Source organism: Passer domesticus, chromosome 9 (assembly GCF_036417665.1).
Source record: "Passer domesticus isolate bPasDom1 chromosome 9, bPasDom1.hap1, whole genome shotgun sequence".
Taxonomy (NCBI): Eukaryota; Metazoa; Chordata; class Aves; order Passeriformes; family Passeridae; genus Passer; species Passer domesticus.
In genome coordinates this window covers 26877909-26898561 of record NC_087482.1, presented here as the reverse complement: position 1 = coordinate 26898561, position 20653 = coordinate 26877909, and the positions used below count along the sequence as shown (strand labels likewise).

The 20653-nt window shown below is 51.2% G+C and overlaps 2 long non-coding RNA genes across 3 annotated transcripts; both read left to right on the top strand.

Annotated features, from left to right (window-relative positions):
* Positions 1-8509: 8509 nt before the first annotated feature.
* Positions 8510-9060, top strand: LOC135307489 (uncharacterized). The gene is made up of 3 exons (XR_010368215.1): positions 8510-8595; positions 8797-8868; positions 8956-9060. It is a non-coding gene; the product is annotated as an uncharacterized LOC135307489 (long non-coding RNA).
* Positions 9061-13227: 4167 nt separating this feature from the next.
* On the top strand, positions 13228-15462 carry LOC135307304 (uncharacterized). 2 transcript variants are annotated; one of them, XR_010368010.1, is made up of 5 exons: positions 13228-13408; positions 13497-13568; positions 13656-13760; positions 14335-14497; positions 15027-15462. It is a non-coding gene; the product is annotated as an uncharacterized LOC135307304 (long non-coding RNA). The 2 variants fall into 2 exon arrangements; XR_010368009.1 differs by having other exon boundaries at positions 13497-13760.
* Positions 15463-20653: the final 5191 nt, after the last annotated feature.

The following is a 20653-nucleotide window of genomic DNA, read 5'->3' as shown; positions in this document are numbered from 1 at the left end:
TCTAATCTGCTTGAAACTGGGAAATTGCAGGGGATCTCAGGGTGTGCATAGCCCTTAGTGCAGTTTGGGGTCCCTGTCAGCTGATGCCAAATGCCTTCCTGCCGGGGTTGGGCTGAAGCTGCAGCCAGGCCAGGCTGGGAAACAGCCCTGCAGGGCATCAAAGCAGCAGCAGCAGCAGCGAGGTTGCCATGGATCCCTTCCCGCTGTGCCGGACACGTCGTGTCCAGATGTGCAGCCAAAGCCCCCGGCTGCTGAGTCCCAGGGGAACCATGAGGGAAATGCACCCACCACGGCGTCTCTCCAGGTCACTCAGCATCTTGTCCAGAAGTTGGGCTGTCTCCAGCGACTTGCTCTCTCCTGTGTCTTCATTCTTCCATGTTGGAGGACCTTAATGGAAAACAATTCAATTTCTCCTTTAGGCCCGAGTGGCAGTGAGGGCACCTGGGTGACTGGTGCCCTCCAAGGCACTCCCTCAGCTCTGCCTCTCACTCAGGAGCAGTAGCAGGGGGACCACCTGAGTGCAGTGGCCCCACACTGGGATGGAAGGAGCCCCTTGCAGGGCAGTCGAGGCAGAAAGGACTCCCTGGAGCTGCCAGCAGCTCTAAAGCCAGCCCCAGGCAGGGCCAGGGCTTGGCAGTGGCAGCAGGAGCAGCTCAGGCTCCCTGGGGCCAGCAAAAGAGCTGGCTCAGCCCTGGGGCACAGCCCTGGGCCCGGCCCCTTCCCTGGGCCCTGCTCTTCTCCCTGGCTGCACAGAGCACACGGAAGGACACACTGGCATTGCCTACGAGAGGAAGATGGATGGCTAAATGCTCCTTCCTCCCACTGACAGCCATCCTGTGGAATGACTCAGGGCTCCAGAAGGGAACAGGTCAAGGCTTCCTGAATCTTTCAGTCCTGAGATTATGTTAAGGGAAATGGCACATGCGTGATCTCTTGCCACATGGACATAGATTATTTTCTTTGGAAAGGCACACGGAGAACTTGCCTCCAGCAATCTCCAGGGGTTCCAAGCCACCATCCAACAGGGCATCCAGGTAATCCATGTCACCATCCCAATCTAGAGGGGAGCAAAGATCACACTCATTACCATAGTATGATGGGATCCCCCTCTCCCTTAGGGAACTGGGTACTGCAAGGGGGTTAGGTAAGGCTGTGGGAGCCAGATGTCAGTGGACAAGGCCAAAGCTGCACAGGGCCCTGGGGAGCTCTGGACTGGCGCTGGTTATTATCCACCCTCTTTGCAGGCCCTGTGCAACATCCCTGGAGGGGCTGGAGTGGTGGCTGGAGGAGCCCAGGGCCCATGAGGGTTTCCACAGAGGAAACCCTCCCCAAAACCCTGGGCAAAACCATCCCCAGTACTTCCCATGGAGCAGGGAGCGCTGTGCCGGGAAAGGGGAGCCAGGCTGCCGGCTCACCTGCTCGCCACGCTTGCAGCGGAGCAGCCTGGGCAGCCCTGGCAGGCAGGGCCACGATCAGGAGGAGCAGGAGGAAGAGGCGCAGAGCAAGGGCCATGGTGCCTTGCCGTCTGCCAGTCCCACAGCTCTTGCTGCCACTGCTGCCCTGACTCCGCTGTCCCAACGTCAGCACTGCTGCTGCCACCGCCGCTGCTGCCACAACAGTTGTGCTCAAGGACTGACTGCTGGCTCCTTGTGCTGCTGTGCAACCACGGGGCTCTGGCACCTCTGTGACCTCAGAGCCTGCTTGTGACCTCATGGCCAGGGTGGAGTTGTTTGGGGAGCTGAATCTGCCTTCTTTGGGAGGGAGCTCATCCTGTCCAGCTGCTCTGCCCAAGGGCTGTGACACAGTCCCAGCCCAGCTGATCTCACAAGCTGGGACATGAAGGGATGGAGAGCAGCTCTGCCAAGAATGATTGGGGGTACTGCTAGAAGAGAGCCTGGACATGAGCCAGCCATGTGCATCGAAGGGAGAGTGCCCAGCAAATTGAAGGCAGTGATTCCCCACCTCTGCTCACGTGAGTCCGTACCAGGAGCACTCTGGAAGAGGTTTTACAGTGACCTCTGTGAGCCATTGAGAGATTTGATAAGAGGATCCATGTTTACAACTAAAAGAATTTTCTACCAATGTTGTTGACATGGAAACCAAGAAAGAAAGAAGAATAAATAAGAGAAACCTGCAACTCCCTATTCCAATGAGCATTTTGCTTGTCTCTCGTGACCAATGAATAAAGTATAAACATAAGAGCTTTGTAAGAATGCAGAAAAGGCATGCAGGCTAGAATAAAAATAAGGTTTGAAGCCTTCTGGAAATGGACTGTGTTGCTTTGTAGTGTCTCAGTCTGTACCACGACAGAGTACTGCATCCTGTCCCCAAGGCAGGATCAAGTTGATCAAGTCCAGAGGAGGGACAAAATGCTCTGAGTGCTGGAGCCCTTCTGCTTTGGAGACAGGAGCTGTCTCCTAGGAGAGCTGGCAGTGTTCAGCCTGGAAGAGAGAAGACTCCAGAGAGACCTGATTGCTGCCTTTCAGTGCCTTCTGGGGGCTTGTAAAGAAATGGGACAGAATTTTTAGTAGAGCCTTTTGTGACGAGACGGAGGGGGAATGCTTTTAATCTAAATAACGGTCGATTCAGACTAGATGAAAGAAACTCATATTTTACACTATTGCTTTTGAAACCCTGGCACAGGTTGCCCAGAGAGGTGGACATCCATCCCTGCAGACATTCAAGCTCCTGCTCTGAGCAACCTGACCCAGTTCAAGGTGTCCCTGCTCATTGCAGGGCATTGGGACTAGATGGCCTTTAAATGTCCCTTCCAACCCAAGCCATTCTGTGCTCCTGTGCACCATCAAAGCAGTGCTGCATTAGTGCTGGGCTGATTATGCTGGCACCTGTATTTTGGTAGTTGTGCCATTTAGCAATTGGCCACGAGAGGATTGATGGGCTGGGCAGTGAAGTCTGCAAATAACACACAGTGTGCTCAAGGAGAAAAAGGAGAGGAACACGGCTTCCAGTTCAGATAAATGCCAGCATTTTGCTGCCCATTCCTGGTTAGAGAAATAAAGGAATGTCCTGAAGATCCCTTCATGTGGGTGCATTATTGGCCGTATCAGTACTTGTGTTCTGTAAAACAGGTAAGTTGTTACAGCTTCTTGCCCCATTTATCCCTGGATAAACCCCAAATACTGCATTGCTCCTTGTCTACTTTCTTCCAAGTCAAGGCAAATTTTGTTCATTACTGTGTGGGACATATTAATGTGTTCACAAGCTAATTCCTCTTGCCTTTCACACAACGGCAAGACTGCTTTGTTGATTTGCTCTAATTGGACTGTAATTAAGACTACCTCTCACTAGAATTAAAGCTGATGCATTGGGAGGCAAAGTGTTGAGTCATTTTTCCTGGAGTCTAGCACTGTAGAGAGTTGTTCTGTAAGTAAATGACATCTGAAGACAGGTGTAGTCTACCATACTTCTGGCATACTAGAAGTGAGAAAAAACCCTTTGAATCAGGATTTTATCCTTTCTTCTTTCTCCTCCTCCTCCTAGGAATTTTAATCTCTGAGGTCTAAGCTCTTCAGCTGCCTCACAAACATTGTTTTAATTCAGGCAGGCATCCATGCATTGAGCCACAAATCAGGACCGTGGTGTGAACCTTGAAGCAATGTAGGTTTATAGCACTGAAAATAATAATCCAATACCCAGGTTAAGCTAAGCATTTCCCAAAAACTCCACATGTCCTCAGATATGTTTCAAAAGGAATCACCGTTATAGGTGGGAGTGGGCAGAAAGAGTGTCATCAAAATAAAAAATTCAGCTTTCTGAGATCTTTATATTCCTATAAAAAGAGAGTCCAAGTTGTTCATGTATGGAACATTAACTAGGAAGTGAATGACAGATTGTGAAAATAATTACTTGGGGAATGAATAACCATAAATAATAACAAGTTTACCTATAGGTAATAAGTAAACCATCACGCTAAGAAAAAAAACAGACCTGCCAAAATAAAAACCAATAAGGCTGTTTCATATGTCTGAATAGAAAAAAAAAATACTGAAAAGAATCAGAGATCCTCAAGGGCATTGCTATATATAGAAACTTCCAGCTATTCGGAAAAAATGAAGGAAACTGTAGTGTGCAATAAACAGAGGTAACCTGGAATTTATTGGTGGATTTGTTGCAGAATTTCGGAGAGCAGACTGGAAAAAAGGGGTTGATCAGACCACGTGTGGGCATTTACAGCAGTCTTGAGGGATGTTTCTGGGACCAACTGCAGGAAGGAAAAGCAGCACACAATTCCTGGGACAATCTCTTTGCTGGCTGTGGACTTTTTGACAGTCTGTCCCCTGGGGCTGGGGAGCTGTCACAGGGCAGGGAGGGCCAGGGGTGGCAGTGGCTGCTCAGGGATGGCTTTGGCCCCTGTCCCTGGCAGCAGCCACTGCCCAAGCAGCTGCGCTGCCCCCGGGCTCTCCTCCCGGCCTGCTGGGCTTTGTTGGCTGGCACAGCCTGTGCCAAGGGCCGGCAAGGTGCCTGCAGGCCCCAGCCCTGGGGGAAACAGAGAACGTCCTGCCCGTATCCACCGTGCTGCCAGCTCAGCAGTGCAGCACAGCACGGGCTCACGCTCCCCATTGCTCCCACAGATGCAGCCGGCACCACAACACGAGTTCCCCATGCCCAGAAGGGCCTCGGAAGGTGTTGTTATTTTTGGAACCCTCTGTTTGCATGGGATAAGGGCAAGTTTGGCTATCTGCTTCTGCCAGGAAATTATTTGAAGAGCTCATCCGAGCCTTGACTCAGAGCTTCTCCATTGCAGTTCATGTTGTAATAAATAGGTGTGATTCCTGCTGATAACATTGTAAAGTAATCAATATTGATATAATAATTAATATTTGGAAACAGTAAAACAGTTAGAAGGTGTAATGCCAAGAAAGAAAGGAAGAGCAGGGGCTCCCCCCCTTCTCCTGCAGATGTTCACAATAGTAAGAAGCAAGAGATAAGTATTACTGAGTTTAGTTGGAAGAGAGGAAAGTTTGGTTGGACATCCAGGAAAATGTTAATTATAGGAGATTTATTGCTTTGATGCTAGAACATAGTATTGGCTTGTATGATATTAGCTTTGGCTTACATTATACCAGCTTGGTGTGCATGTGTAATCCAAAAGGTGAATCAAAGGACATCGAGGAAGAGGAGAGGCCTTCATCAGAGATGACCCCAAAGAACAGTGCAACCACCTAAAAAACGGTGGAGCATGCGTGGTAAAAGTGATAATGAAGGTGGAGATACAAGTGTGACAAATTGAAAATGGGAGGAGATGGTGATGATGTACAGTGTAAAAAGGAGAATTTTAGGCTTGGCAATTTGTATGTGAGGGGACAGGGGTCAAGCCCTGCCCTCCGTACCCTCCATGTACCCCGCACGGTTATTTTTCCTTATGCGCTATTATAGGAACCAAATTATCCCTTATCATAACCAAATTATATTGTCAATATTTTGAGTGGATTCAATTTCATATACTTTTCAGCTACTTCATTAAAATTGCTGCAACATTTAATTTGCTTGGTTTACTTTCATGATACAGTAATTGGAGAAATATAACAAATTTTTTGACTGTAATTCAGTCCTAGCAGTCAGTTTTATACCCCTTCCCTTATTTTCTATTGTTATAGCATATTTTATTACCAATGGGTTGCTCCTTTCCCCCCATGTGATGTTGGTTTTGCCCCACTTGTCCATCTCCCCAAAGACCTGCCCTTTTGTTCACTGTTCCTCCTCCCATTGCATGTCAGTCCCTCTCCAAGCCTGCCCCTTGCTCTAGAGACTTCCCTATCAATTTTGTATCCTTCGGAATCCCATTGGTTTGTTTAAGTTCTTCCCCTCCCCTGTAATCCCCAATTGGTTTGAATATTGTATTCCCCGCCTGGTGTTCCACCCTCAGTTTATCCCAATTGACTAAAGATTGGATCCTGCCCTGGGACCCTGCCATGTTTGTAAGTTGGTGTATGCCTTTAATTCAGTGTTGGTCTGGCCCTGATGGTCTGTAGGGTAATCACCTTTGGAAAACATAGAGCAGACCTCTCCCTGTTCCTTGTCCCTACCCTCAGGGCAGTCCTACCCCCAAGGCAGTCCACCTGTGCTGTAGAGCAGCTGTGCCCTGCAGCCACAGCCCAGATTCGACAGTTTTCTGGGGGCGGCCCAGTGCCACAGTGGGTGTGGGCAGCTAGTGGGGCTGAAGAAATGGGGCAGCACAGCACTTCCCAAATCAGCTCTTCTGTTGCAGTAGTGAGATGCAGCTGTGACCACATTGTCCTGGTGGTAGCACCAGCAAAGCCCACCCGGCACCAGCACTGGCTGAGCTCCATGCCCAGGAGCAGCCGTGGATGGCCACGGTGTGGGCAGGCAGGAGCCAGGCAGGGGCTGCTGTGCCCAGCGGCGGGGCCCGAGGGGATGGGGGAGCCCATGCTGAGCATCCCTGGGCTGAGGGCACATTTCCTTCTGGGGGACCATCTGGGCCTGGACCTGAAGAGGCACACTGGGATATTTTGGGGTCCCTGATGAGGGTCCCAGGAGTCCCGCATGTTTTAAATAATTAGCTTTTTTTGATTAATAAGGAGAATTTATTTCATAATTAAAATACAGTCTTAGAATGTCTAGAAGCAAATATCAGATTGGCCCTGAACCAGGCTGACAGCGTCAGGTGAGACAGGTGGGGCATTTCTCTCCCCTGTGCATCACGAAGGGACAGCTTTCACAAAGTGTTTTTGTACATTTCCAAGCTCCAAGGGTTGTTGGGGGCAGGCGTTTTTCTGCTTTCTTATGGTTGATCTTATCCTTTTTGCATTTTCATGTAGTTTTTCCTTCTTGCTGCAGCTCTTGCTGAGAATTTCCCCAAAACTGGTAAATAATTCACATTGTTAGAAGAAAATCTCCTGGAATATGCATTCTAGGAGGCACACATTTATCTTATAGATGATGCATGTCAAATGCATATTGCTGAGATTTGGTCAGAGAAATAATCTTCTGGAATCAGCATTTCTGGGGACGAATATTCAGGCTAGGATTTTGGTGCATATTGATTGCCCAGAACCCTCTTTTGGTATGCTAGGATTTTCATTAGGCGAGATTACTGTAGTCTCAGCATCAATTTGTACATACAATCTATCAGAATCCCTCCCTTTCTATATTAATTTATTAAATTTGTACTTTTAGGATACACTTTTAACAAAACTTACTTATTTTTGAATTTTATATTTAGTATTTATAAAACTTAACAACTACACTTTTATACTACTAGTCAGGGTATCAAATTAACAGCTCTTCTCATAAGGTAGATTATTCTAAATCTTTAATTTCTTTTCTTTGGATTGTCAATTATATTTTTTTTATATCAATGCATGTGCTTATTGTACTTTAGATATATTTTGACTCCATAGTCGTTTAAGGCTGGTAATACTTGTAAAATAAGTTTTTCATGTTTTCTTATGTTGCCTGCTAAAATACGTCTTTACAACTGTCTCATGTACTTGTTTTCTTAACTCTTGAGCAATTTGCTTTATTCTACTCTCAGGATTTATTTCTTCTCTAGCTCTTACAGAAGAAAAAGTTTTAATATATTGCTTACATATTTTACCCATTTTATTCTTTTTGCTATATTTCACATTTCTTTATTCCAGTGTCTTTTACTACTCATAGTGCACATTCTGAATTTGTCAAACTTATAGCGTACTGCACTAACTTGGGAGTGTGCATATGGCCCATTCTTTTTGGGCTTGGATGACTGATACAGTGACAATAATCCTCTGCAGTTTTAACTCTCTACCTCTCTCAAAGACCCTTTGGGTTGAAGCCAAAGGGCCAAGATGTGTATCTTCTTGGTAGCAGAGCTTACACCTTGGGATCTAGTCACTGGTGTCATTCGTCTCATTCTCAGTATTTACTTCATAAGATTTATAAGAGCCTTTTAAATTGTTTTTCGGGATTTATGATAGCATCTCCTCATTTCTAATTGTTATAGTTTTATTTCTTTGACATTTTAGCTCTAAAGTTGTAATTAGTCTGTACACTTCTCTTTCCTTCAGCTATACTTGGCTGTTTTCCTTTACTTTAATTTGATCCTTATTAAATATCTAATGGCTTTTGTTATATCCTATCTGATTTAATTTTACTTTTAATGTTTCTTGGAACTTAAATCTGGTTTGTATCTTATATACTTAATTTTTTCCGATTTTTCACGAATCATATGACTTGTTCTAATATATTCTTTACAGTGTTTCATTAGCTTTTACTTCTATTTCTTTTCTCTATTCTGACAAAAGCACAAAAATATTTTATTTTTTGAAATAAATTTGCATATCACAATCTAAATATTCAGTTCACTTAAAACAACCTCATGAATAATACAGTTTAAAATAAAACATTTTCCTTCCCATAACAATCGGTTTTACAGCTTAAAAGTTTAGGTCTGAACATGCATCAGTCTATTTTACTTCAAGGAGTAGTGGTGACTTTTTAGTGAGGTTTGGCTGGTTTTCTGTTGGTGGTTTTGCAGGTCTTCTGTCCTGCCTTTCTTTGCAGCTGAACCTGCTGGTGAAGGTGGTGCAGCTTCCCAAGCCATGTCCAGGACGGAGCCTCTGGGAGATGCTGAGGGTAGGTCAAGGCCTTTCCCCTGTGAGAGCTGCCAGCTCAGAGCCCAAAGCTGGACCAGGGGGGCATCGCTGCACGTGCCAGCACAGAACCATGCACGTGTGTGCCCTCGCCCTGCACGATCCCCTCACCGCTCCTGCGGCTCAGCGGTGCCTGTGTAGATCAGCAGAGATGGCAGAAGCTTCTGTGGCTGTTGAGTTACAGGTGTGTCTGCAGGGAGGACTTCTCCATCTCCTTTGCTGATTCCTACACAGAAGCCTGGCTCCCATGGCAGGGGTGAGTAGTGTGTCCCTGCTGACCCCACAGGCTGAGCCCTGCTTCTGTTGGATCCATTCCTGGGAAATGGAACTCTGTTGCTCTAAGGTCCTCCGCAGGCAAAGAACAAAGCTACAGGACACCAGAAACCCCATGAGCCATCCGAAAACATGAGGCAAATGCTGAAGGAAATGCAGCAGGCAGGACAAGGTGGGTGCATTTCCCTCATGCTTCGCCTGGGTCTCAGCAGCCGGGGCTTTGGCTGCACATCTGGACACGCCGTGCCCGGCACAGCGGGAAGGGATCCATGGCAGCCTCGCTGCCCCACAGCTGCTGCTGCTGCTTTGACGCCCTGCAGGGCTGCTTCCCAGCCTGGCCAGGTTGCAGCTTCTGCCCAGCCTCTGCAGGAAGGCATTTGGCATCAGCTGACAGGCCGCCCAATTGCACCACAGGCCTGAGATCCCTTGCAATTTTGCAGTTGCCGGGTAGAAGAGAAAGGGCAGCAGTTTGGAGAAGGGAGGACCCTGGCCTACCCAAAAAGTTTATAGGGATTTCCTGATTCTTAGCCTTGTCCTTGACAAGCATTCCCTCCTGAAGGCGCCACCTCCCCAGTGGGGAACAGCCCCACCTGACCCAGCTGTCCCTCTTCCTTTCTCCAGAAGTAAATGCAGAGGCTGGGCCCTTGGCCTGTGGGATTAGTGCCAGGGGAAAATAGAGATGGAGAGACAGAAGAAGATAGAAAGGGAGGGAGAAAGGGCAGGAGGGATGGAGGGATAGAGGGTTAGTTGTGGCACTGCCTGCTGCAGTTTTCCCCAGTGCTTCAGCAAGAGTTTCAGGTGTGGGAGTGAGAGAGAGACCCAGGGCCCTGGGCTGCTCCAGCAGCCCCTCCAGGGATGTTGCAGAGGGCATGGAAAGAGGCACCAGGAGCCAGCCCAGAGTTCCTAAGGCCCCTGTGCAGCTTTGGCCATGTCCATTCACATCCGGCTCGCACGGCCTTGCCCAACCCCCTTGCAGTGCCCAGTTCCCTGAGGCAGAAGGGGATCCCAGCACACCCTGAAAAATGTTCTCAATCTGTGCTCCGATCTAGCTGAGGTTTCTTGGAAGGCTTCTCCATTAGCTTGGCTGCATAAAGTTTTGAAGCCCTTGGAGTCTCCTGCAGGTATGTTCTCAGTGTGCCACCAAGGAATAATTGTTGACAGCCTGGCAGGAAGGAGGTGACAGAAGCTTCTGTGGCTCTTGTGTTACAGATGTGTCTGCAGGGAGGACTTTTCCTGCTCCTTTGCGGATTCCTACACAGAAAGCTGGCTCCCATGGCAGGGGTGAGTAGTGTGCTCCTGCTGACCCCACCAGCTGAGCCCTGCTTTTGTGGGCTCCATTCCTGGGAAACGGAACTACTTTCTCTTAAGGTCCTCTGAGAGGGAAGAACAAAGGCAAAGGCCAGAAGAAACCCCACGAGCCAAACAACATCCTGAAACAAATCGAGACAGAACTGCAGAAAGGGCATGGTGAGAGCATTTCCCTCTGCCTTACCCTGGGACTCAGCAGCCGTGGGCTTTGGCTGCCCATCTGGACACGCCGTGCCCGGCACAGCGGGAAGGGATCCATGGCAGCCTCGCTGCCCCGCTGCTGCTTTCATGCCCTGCAGGGCTGTTTCCCAGCCTGGCCTGGCTGCAGCTTCTGCCCAGCCTCTGCAGGAAGGCATTTGGCATCAGCTGACAGGCAGCCCAAACTGCACCACTGGCCTGATTTCCTCTGCAATTTCCCAATCCCCAGGCCCATCCGGAGTGGTGGCTGCTTGGAGGAGGGAGGGCCATAGCCAGTCCCAAGGCACTGGAGGGATCAGGATTTTCCTGATCCTTATCCATGACTGGGACATGTGTTGCCTCCTGAAGAGGCCACCGCCCCAGTGCGTAATGATTCCATCTGATCCAGCTGTGCCTCTTCCTTTCTCAAGGGATGGACAGAGAGGCTCTGTGGAAGGTGGCATTACCTGAAGGAAGGGAAGAGATGCCAGGCACAGGCCCAGGAGGTAATTGCTGTGCCTCTGGGCCTGAGACCTGCTGAGGCTTGAGCTGCCTGCCATCTCTGCTGCCTGGCAGTGCAGGCACAGCCCAGACAAGACTGGCACAGCCCGGGGGAATTATCGTGAGCAGGCTCAGGGCACTCGGGTACTGAGCAGTCCTGTTGGGGTCCCTCTGTGGGAGACATGTCCTGAAAACTGGAAGCGAGTGCATGGGGTGCCCATGGTGAGGAATGGGCAGAGGAGGTGAGCAACGCTCCGGTGTGTCCTGAGAGAGCCTGGATATGTCCCCTTGGGCTGTGGGAGCTGTTCCATGGGCAGGTGGGCAAGCAGGAGGGAGGGACAGAGGTTGGGAGGGATAGTTGTGGCACTGCCTGCTGCAGTTTTCCCCAAGCATTTAGTGAGGGGTTCCTGTGTGGGAATGAGGGAGGCCCAGGGCCCTGGGCTGCTCCAGCAGCCCCTCCAGGGATGTTGCAAAAGACATGGGAAGTGTGTGGAGTGTGACCAGGAGCCACAGGCTCCCACAGCCTTACTCATCCCCCTTGCAGTACCCAGTTCCTTAAGGCAGAATGGGATCCCAGCACACCATGGAAATGGTTCTGATCTCTGCTCCCTTTTAGATGAGGATCACGTCTTAAATTACTTGGAAACACTGGTGAATGGTGGTTTGAAGACCTTGCCAGATGTTGGAGGCAAGTTCTCAATGTACATTTCCTGACAGAATTATCAGTGTCAATGTGACAAGAGCGCAGTCAAGTGGCATTTCCCCTAAGTTCCTCTGAAGGTTGATCAGTTTTGGAAGTCTTGCCCTGCTCCTTTCTAGAGCTCTGTAGGATTCCACAGGATTGGTGTCAGTGGGAGCATGTAGCTGTCCATATTCCTCCCGTGTGCAATGGCAGTGTGTCCTTCCATGTGCTCTGTGCAGCCAGGGAGAAGGGCAGACAGGGAAGGGGCCGGGCCCAGGGCTGTGCCCCAGGGCTGAGCCTTTGGCAGCTCCTTTGCCAGCCCCAGGGAGCCTGAGCTGCTCCTGCTGCTACTGCCAAGCCCTGGCCCTGCGTGGGGCTGGCTTTAGAGCTGCTGGCAGTTCCAGGGAGTCCTTTCTGCCTCGACTGCCTGGCAAGGGGCTCCTTCCATCCCAGTGTGGGGCCACTGCAGGCACGAGGTCCCCCTCCTCCTGAGTGGGAGGCAGAGCTGAGGGAGTGCCTTGGAGGGCACCAGTCACCCAGGTGCCCTCACTTGCACTTAGGCTTGAAGGAGAATCTTCAACAGTGTCAGAGGAGCTCTTCAGTCTTGCCTTTCTTTGCAGCTAACCCGGTTGGTGAAAGTGATCTGGCTTCCCCACCCACGTTCAGGATTGAGCCTCTGGGACATGCTGAGGGTAGGTCAAGGCCTTTCCCCTGGGAGAGCTGCTGGCTCAAGATCCCAAAGCTGGTGCCAGCACAGAACCATGCACGTGTGTGCCCTTGCCCTGAGTGATCCCCTCATGATTTCTGCTCAGCGCTGGCAGCTGTCTGGGGAAGGGAGGACCCTGGCCCAGCCACAAAAGCACAGATATTTTGTGAATCTTTTCCCCATTTTTGATAAGCATGCTGCCCTGAAGATGCCAGCAAAGAAATGGTGAACTGTTCCATCTGATCCAACTGTCCTTTTTTGTTTCTCAAGTGATGGACCAAAAGGCAGGGCTGAAGGAGGTGTTTCCCCGAGGAAGCAGTGGCTCATTGGCAGCCCCAGCTGCAGGAAGGAAGGTGATGCCAGACACGGGCACAGGCAGAGCAGGTAATTGCTGTGCCGGGCTCAGCCCTGGCCGGAGCTGTGTGGCAGCAGCTCTTCCCCCAGGGCCTGCCCTTGCCCAGCCCGGCAGCAGCCAAAGCTGGAGGCGCCTCGGCTTCCAGGCCTCTGGAGCTCATTCACAGCACCGGGGAAACGGGAGTGGTGCAGCAACGTCCCTGGCGCTGCAGCTGCTGCGGAGCTGGCCCTGAGTGCCCAGAGGCCCAAGGCACAGGAGCAGCCCCGAGCGGGAGCTCTGCCGCCAGCCCAGGGCCAGAGCCAGCCCTGGCTCCCGACTGGGCAGGGGCTGCGCTGGGTCCTGACAGGGCCTGAGCCTGTCCCCTGGGGCTGGGGGAGCTGTCACGGGGCAGGGAGTGGTGAAATGAGTGACACCTGTGGCATGGCCGCCTGTAGTTTTTCTCAGGCCTTTAGGGAGGGTTTCTGCAGTGGAAATGAGAGAGTCTTGCAAGGCCCTGGGGTGTTTGCCCACCTTTCCAGGGATGTTTCACAGGGCGTGAAAAGAATCTGGAGTGTGACCAGGAGCCAGCCCAGAGCTCCCCAGGCTGCTGTGCAGCTTTGGCTTTATCCATTCACGTCCGACTCCCACAAACTTACCTGAGCCCCTTGCAGTGCCCAGTTCCCTGAGGCAGAAGGGGAATCCAACACACCATGGAAATGGGTCTGATCTCTGCTCCCTTCTAGATGAGGTGTTTGGGAAGGCTTCTCCATTAGCTTGGCTGCATAAAGTGTTGGTCCTATCTGAGCCCCTCTCAGGTATGTACTCAGTGTGCTACCAAGGAATAATTGTTGACAACCTGGCAGGAATCAGGTGACAGAAGCTTCTGTGGCTCTTGTGTTACAGGTGTGTCTGCAGCAAGGACTTCTCCAGCTCCTTTGCTGATTCCTGCACAGAAGCCTGGCTCCCATGGCAGGGGTGAGTAGTGTGTCCCTGATGACCCCACCGGCTGAGCCCTGCTCTTGTGGGATCCATTCCTGGGAAATGGAACTCTGTTGCTCTAAGGTCCTCCGAGGGGAAAGAACAAAGGCAAAGGACACCAGAAACCCCATGAGACATCCAAAAATATGAGGCAAATGCTGAAGGAAATGCAGCAGGCAGGAGGACAAGGTGGGTGTATTTCCCTCATGCTTCCCCTGGGACTCAGCAGCCAGGGGCTTTGGCTGCACATCTGGACACGCCGTGCCCGGCACAGCGGGAAGGGTTCCATGGCAGTCTCGCTGCTCCGCTGCTGCTTTGATGACCTGCAGGGCTGTTTCCCAGCCTGGCCTGGCTGCAGCCTCTGCCCAGCCCCTGCAGGAAGGCATTTGGCATCAGCTGCCAGGGAGCCCAAAGTGCACCATGGGCCTGAGATCCCCTGGGATTTCCCACTCTCTGGGTAGATGCAGAGAAGCAGCTCTGTGCAGGAGGGAGGGCCCTGGAGCAGCTCCAAAACGCTGGCCGTTTTCCTTGTCCTTATCCATGTCTTTGACTAGTATTGCCTGCAGCAGAAGGGCACAGCACAGAAGAATTACAGTGTGCAGGCTCAGGGGCTCGGGCAGTGAGCAGTCCTGTGCCAAGGGGTGGCAAGGTGCTTGCAGGCCCCAGCTCTGGGGGAAACAGAGAACGTCCTGCCTGTATCCACCATGCTGCCAGCTCAGCAGTGCAGCACAGCACGGGCTCACGCTCCCCATTGCTCCCACAGATGCAGCCGGCACCACAACACATGCTGAAAACATCGGGAAGAGCACAAGAGTTTTCTGCTGGGTAACACCGTGTTTGAAGAAGTTGATGGCCATTGTGGCTGGTGCAGCACTTTGCCTGATGATGTGCTGTGCCATAATCTGGTATTGCTGGAAGAGAAAACGGTGAGTGTTGTGCTGATCTCTAGCTCAAACAGCTTCTTTTAAAGGCTGCTCATAGTCAGGGAACTTTCCCAGAGGGGCTGCAATGGAGTTGTGGCCAGTCCATGATTGTCCAAATAACTCTGCTAAGGGTTCTGCTGTTGCACAGTGATTCCATTGGCCTCTCAATTGCTGGGCCTTGTCCTGGGGGCCCGCTAGGGCAGCAGCCAGTGCTGGCTCCCACTGAGGCTGTCTGGCCAAGAGCAGCCCCAGGGGCACAGGGCAGAGGCAGAGAGAGGTGGGGAGGAGAAAGAGCAGGGCCGAGATTGCCCTTGAAAGGCAGAGATGCTCTGGGGCCCGCTCCTGGCCAGGGACCCTGCCCAGAGCCATCCCCTGCTGGCTGGGGCCTTGAGAGGCAGCTGTCCAGCTGGGCCCAGCTGTGCCAGCAGCTCCAGCCATGCTGGGGAGCCTTGCCAGCTCTGGGCCCTGCTGTGCACGAGGGTCCCTGTGTGCCACTGGCAGCTGGGCCCTCAGCCACCTCCTCTCTGCACAGGCATCACATTGAAGAAAAACTGAAAGCTGCTGGCTGGACACGAGATCTCTACTGCTGGAACAGCAACAGCAGCATCTCTGACTCGGACGAGTTTTCATTTTAGCACCACCAAGCTCTACGGTGACTTGAGGCCCCCTCCTTCCAGTACCGAAGGCGAAAGCCCACTGGAAAGGCTGTGGGAAGTGCTCAAGTGAATAATGACTGAGAGCTTCCAAAATCTGCTTCCAAATTTTCAAAGTAGTTTTAGAATCCTGAAATGCAACCCTATTTTCTATTTGCTTTTCTTTTTTAGAAATATTTAGAAATATTTTTTTGTAGAAACAAATCCCCCAGTGTTTCTTCCCCACTTCCACAATATGTCTATGTTTTTGAAAGTAGTTTTACAGTTCTGGAAAGTTTTTTTGCACTAATACAATAAAAATAAAATAAAATGGCATTTCAGTGGTCCTCTTTGCTCTGCAAAGAACTAAGGCACCCTAAGGCACCCTAAGGCACCCAGCCTGCTGCAGAGGCAAGGATCTTTTCCCACGGGAACTTTGTACCTAGTCAAAACCAAGTCACGTAAAACCTTTTCCCAGATATTTCCAGGGATTCTTGACCAGCTCACCTCTTAGTCTTCAGAGGCAAACTTTGAGCACAGTGGGAATCTCTTCAAGTCACCATCTTTGTTTGCTTGTGCAAGAACTGCCTCAGTTCCAGAGCAGGGGCTTCTCTCAGCTTCCTGCTGCCCCCGGGCTCTCCTCCCGGCCTGCTGGGCTTTGTTGGGTGGCACAGCCTGTGCCAAGGGCCGGCAAGGTGCCTGCAGGACCCAGCTCTGGGGAAACAGAGAACGTCCTGCCCGTATCCACCGTGCTGCCAGCTCAGCAGTGCAGCACAGCACCGGCTCATGCTCCCCATTGCTCCCACAGATGCAGCCGGCACCACAACACGTCTTCCCGATGCCCAGAAGGGAATTGGTTTCTGCCAGGGAACACACTGCTGGCTAGAGTTAATGACAAGCCTGGCTTTTCTATGGCATGCAGGGCATTGGGGGACCCCTGTAAGGATGGCAGTTGGCCGGGGTCCCTCATGTGGCACACCAGCTGGAGGGGGGATTTTGTAGGTGTTGGGTTTTGCAGGAAGGCATGCAGGGCTTTGCGTCCTTTGTAAGTGGTGCATGGGGCTGGGGTTCCTCGTGAGGTTCTCAGGGGATTTGAGATCTCTTCTGTGGCGTACAGGGGACTGGAGACATCTGTAAGGCTGGCAGGGGCTTGAGTTCCTCGTGATTAACGTGGAGGTTTAGTGCTTGCCGTCAAGGCCTGGAGAGGAGCTGAGTCCTTCCTAAGGTGGGCAGGAGGCTGGGCTCTTTTGTGAGGCACACAAGGCTGCCCTGGGGTCTCTGCATTGGTGTGCACGGATTCTCTGTGAGGCACACAGGGACATTTTGGGGTCTCTGCTGAGGGGTGCAGGGATCCCTCATGAGTCACAAAGGAGTATTGATGGTCTCTACCAAGGTGTGCAGGGATCCCTCATGAGATGTACAGTGGGGTTTTTCAGTCTCCTCAGCGCAGCAAAGGGCCACTCTGGGTGGAGGCTGTGCAAAGTGGGCAGAAAGCTTCCTGCCAAGCCTTGCGGCCGGCGGGCGGGCGGAGCCCATCCTTGGGGGTCGGGTGGGGCCTCTGGAGCTGCCGCGCCCTTGTCGGGCAGGTCCCGGCCCCGGCGGGGAAGGGCCGCGGCCCCGGGCTCTGGCGGCGCTGCCGAGCAGCGGCGGAGGCACAACAAGGGCCCCGCTCCGGCCTGGCCCTGTGCTGCAGCCCTGCAGCCCAGCACAGGGACAGCCACGGCCGCTCCCTGCGCCACAGGCGGCACCGGGGCTGCAGCTGAGGCCGTGCCTGCTGCCACTGAGGAAGGAGCTCCTTGCAATGCCCACTTCCCTAAAGCACGTGGGCAAGCCAGCACAGCATGGAAATGCTTCTGGAATGTGCTCCCATGGACACTGGGATCGAGAGATGGATTGAATGGAAGTCCTGGCCAGTCACAGTGTGAAGATCACACTGCATGCTGGAGGCAACTTCTCCGTTTCCCTTTCCTGACAGAAAAATCACAGATTAGCAATTGTGGCCAAGAGCAGCACCAGGGACACGGGGCAGAGGCAGAGGGAGGTGGGGAGGAGAAAGAGCAGGGTCGAGATTGCCCTTGAAAGGCAGAGGCGCTCTGGGGCCCGCTCCTGGCCAGGCACCCTGCCCAGAGCCGTGCCCTGCTGGCCGGGGCCTTGAGGGGCAGCTGTCCAGCTGGGCCCAGCTGTGCCAGCAGCTCCAGCCATGCTGGGGAGCCTTGCCAGCTCTGGGCCCTGCTGTGCAGGAGGGTCCCTGTGTGCCACTGGCAGCTGGTGCCTCAGCCACCTCCTCTCTCCACAGGAGCGCCTCTGCAGCTTCACAAGACCGGCCAAATAGTTCCATCAGGGAGACCTGTACCTGTACCTGTGCTTCTCATCAGCCTTCTCTAAGCCAGTGTCCAAAGACCCTGACACAGCTGCATTATCAGCTTGTTGCTAGGGACATGCTGCCACCACCCTGAACAGGAGCCTCTGGCCCTGAACGTGCTGGCCCTGGTGTCCGGCCTGGACTGAAGGTGGGACTCGCCTGCCAAGGAAGGTCTTGAGCAACACCTTTCACCTCTGCTCTCTGGGTGGTAGCACCAGCCATGCCTTTGCTGATTTTCTGGGCACAGCCAGGTTTGTGCAGGCAGCAGCTGGCCATGGGTCTCCTGAGACTAGGAGCTACTATAGTTATTTTTAATTTTGCAAGATTTAGGAACATTTGTCATAGAATATTCCCCTAATGATTCTTCCCTGTTTCTACAATAGTTCTATATTTTTCAACGTAGTTTTAGAATTGGGAAAAACACAGGACATTTTCACACTTCTAGAATAAAATATAGAATTGCATTTAATTGGTAATCTTTATTTCTGGAAGAGCTTAGACAGCCAAAACACCTGTGTACTGCAGAGGCTCATTTCCTAGGGCAGATTTGTGTCTTGTCAAAACAACTAATGAAAAACCTTTTCCCTTATATTTTGTGGGATATCTGACTAGCTCTCCTCTTAGTCTTCACAGGCAAACTTTGAGCACAGTAGGAATCTCTTCAAGTCACCATCTTTGTTTGCTTCTGCCAAGAACTGCCTCAGTTCTAGAGCAGAGGCTTCTCTCAGCTTCCTGCCGCCCCGCTCCGCCCCAAGCCTGTCCTGAGCCCTCTCCTGCAGCTGCTGCACTGCCATGGAGCTGCTGTAAAACACAACAGCTCTGCCACAGCCGCTCAGCTGGATTGGAGAAGCTGTGTTTACATTAGGCTGGTGGCTTCTTGAAACACAAGCTGAGCTTCTGAATGCTGTGTTTCACCTGGCAAAGGAACTGATGCTGCCTTTCTCATGGAGCCTAAACTCCCATGGGCTTTCAATGCTTTCTGGCCAGCATAGGGCCTGGAAAACCATTTAATGCAGCCATTTAGTACTGAAAATGGCCCAGTCTGTGTACCAAAGGAACTTGTTTAAATGCTGGAGCACACCAGCGCATCCTTCCAGGGCATATCTTTCTCCCCCACACCTCTCCCTCCATGACTGCCAAACAGCACCTTTGACAGTTCTTTCCTCCAGAAGCTGAATGGCACCATTTCATTTGGGGGAGGAAAATAAAGGAAATGTTCTGGGATACCATCATGATCATCATCGTCGTCATCATCATCATCATCATCACAATGAGCTGCAAATCAATTAAATGACATCAACAACTCAGACTGTGGACTTACTTCTCAGTGCAGCACTGGCTGTACTACCCCTTGAGACTGCAGATGTGCTACAGTCTTTAAAATCAGATGGATGCAGACGAAATTTGGAGCCAAGCCCAGCTCTGGGAGAGCTTTAGGGATTGGGCCTCCACGGGCACTGCTGTGTGCCTTGAGTAACCTGCCCCAAGCCATCTGCCACCTGAAGAGCCAAGTGGGGCATGGAAAAGCACAGGCTACAGAGGGGCTGGGAGTGCAGGGAGCCCATCCTGGTCAGGACTAACACGCTCATCCCACCTTTGGACTGGGTTTGGATGGAGACCAGAACTAATAGCTGGCAAAAGGAAAAGAGGGTACAAAGGTCCCTGGAGTCCCCTGCCCCAGTACCTCAGCCAGTGGGGAAAGGAAGAGGCCAATATGTGGCCGGGGATTTAAAAGGAGGCTGTGTTCCCCACTAGTTGAGAGAGACAACCCCACAAGTGGATGTCCCAATGGACTCGCTCCCTATGTTCAAACAAAGCTGCAGGACTCCTCTGGCTCCTTTATGGACACTGGCTTTTCACAGCGTGATTTTTATGCACACCTGTTTCCTTGTATCAGACTATCAGCAGCCTGCAGTGACTCACTGCCACTCTGGTCTGCAGGGGAAATGGAACTAATTTCCATTGGGGCCCTCCCAGAGGGACGAACAAACCCAGAGGAGACAAGCAACCCCTGCAGGCATCCAAACTTCTGCACCAGACACTGAGTGAGCTGCAGAGGGGGCCTAGTGGGTGCATTTCCCTCAGCCTTCTCCCGAGACTCAGCAGCTGGGCACTTGCACTGCACATGAGTGTTGGATAATATACCAAGTTTAATTTTTGTTTAATGTCTCCAGTCAGGCTTGGTTTGCCTTTGCCTTGGGGAAAGGAATTCTCATGGCTTTTTTAAAGGATGTTGCACCACTCTCAAGGGAAATGAGTTGAATATCTCAATGAACTGGGAATAACCCAAAAGGTCCCCAAAAAGATAATGACCATCAAGAACACATCAATGACCATCAGCAAACATCAAGGAACATCTGCCCCAGACACTGCCCCCTGGCATAGTTGGAGACACCTGGTCTGGAAGAGGCTGAGAAGAAAGTCAAGGAGGGTGGACTTTATTAACATCAGAGGCCAAGAAATCTGGGTCCAATAGGAAAACAAATACTAAGAAGTATGTAATTTGAGACTAACAAATATTAAATGAATGGAAAATTGCATCTAGTTGAATATTAGGAAGTCTGAAGCTTAATAATGGAGCTCTGTGTATTGTGATGTGTTTTTTCCTTTATTAGTTTGATTTGTAATTTTGTAGTTTCCTTATGCTGTTCCTTTTGTCCCTGCCCTGAAAAGAACTTTCAGCACTTTTCCTTTTATTACATGACGGTTTCTCCCAGAGCCTGCCTCCCCTCGAGAATTTTCAGTTTTGTATTTCTTCAAAGTTTATTACTTCACTAAAACTGTTTTCCTCCCTTGAAATTCTTCATTGGTTTATACATTGTATTTCCTGCCTTGTTTTTACTCCCAATTTTCCTGATTTGTTAAAGATTGTATCCTCCCGCTGGGACCTGCCCCTGTCTATGAGTTACTGTTTGCCCTCAGTTCAGGGTCCTGGGATGATGAAGAGGGGAAGTTTTACCATCAAATAAAGTTACCCCGGGACCCGTCTTGCTGTTCCTTTGTTTCATGCTGTGCTGTCACTGGCAGCTGGGATTTAGTGGAGCTCGGGGGAGGGGGATTGTTGCCCCCCTGTCACCATCCAGCTGGGCCAAGCAACAGTGATGTATAGTTATGTTATTGTAGTTTAGATGTCCTCTGTTCTCCCCATAGTTCCCTTTCCCCCCA